Below are 1,126 nucleotides of genomic sequence, written 5' to 3' on the forward strand. Positions count from 1 at the left end.
CCTGATCCAGGCCCAATTCAAGGGCCATCCAACTCAAATGGAGGAAGAAACGGTGACTCGTGCTAAGGCAATTGCTTCCGGCCTCGCTGGTGAAGTTTGAATCCTGAAAAATGTAGAATGCAAAGCAAGATTTCAGTGAGTTTCCCAGTGAAGAACTAGAGCAGCCTGTTAATCCACTATTGATGAGAACTTTTACTTCTAGCTTTGGACATTGATTTATGTCCTAATGATACATATTATGAAGAAACATTGTGTCAATTTTGTATATCTGAGCTTGTCCCTGTAATGATGACTTTGTGTTTTGTTTTTTGTTTTCAGATTTTGTTGTTGTTGCTTTTGTTGTTGTTGTTTTGAGGATAAAACAACTCTTCTGAAGAGTTGGGGTTTAATTAGCTCTTAGTTTTGGAGACAAAATACCTCATAATTAAGGGCTGCATGTATTCAAATGGGTGAGAAATTCTTGGATGTTTCCAACATATAGGATGCAAAATAGATGAAGGGCTTGAGTAAAGTACATATAGTTGTTGACAGGATTCCAGCCATGAATATGTTTTGGGCATATGGCATCATCCAACCACAACTCTGCATCCCCACATGCTGACTACTGTCTGTTGGAGCTTTGATATGCAATACTTCTAGATACTTATGGGTTGAAGTCTTGTTTGGCAGCTTGTGTATCTAGTCATTGATAAGTGAATGTATCAACAGGGCTCTGCACTAATAAATGGATTAATACAAGAATGAATTCACAATTTAATGGCATTATGGTATTGGAGCTCTGTTTGGATTTAATAGATCACTGGGATGTCTTTTATTTATTTATTCATTTATTTATTATTTTTATTTTATGTGTATGCATGTATTGCCTGCATGTAGGTAAGTGCAACTCTGTTGTGCAATGACCAGGAGGACGGAAGAGGCTGTCTGATTCTCTGGAACTGGAGTTATGGCCAGTTGTTATCTGCCCTGTGGCTGCTGGGATTCAAAACCAGGACTTCTGCAAGACCAGTCTGTGTTCTTATCAAATGAGCCATCTCTCCAGCCCTGGAATGTGTCTTTTAATCTTCTTATTCTCTCTCTCTCTCTCTCTCTCTCTCTCTCTCTCTCTCTCTCTCTCTCTCTCTCT

The sequence above is a fragment of the Nannospalax galili genome, unplaced genomic scaffold (genome assembly GCF_000622305.1).
Source record: "Nannospalax galili isolate Female #2095 unplaced genomic scaffold, S.galili_v1.0 scaffold13046, whole genome shotgun sequence".
Lineage (NCBI taxonomy): Eukaryota > Metazoa > Chordata > Mammalia > Rodentia > Spalacidae > Nannospalax > Nannospalax galili.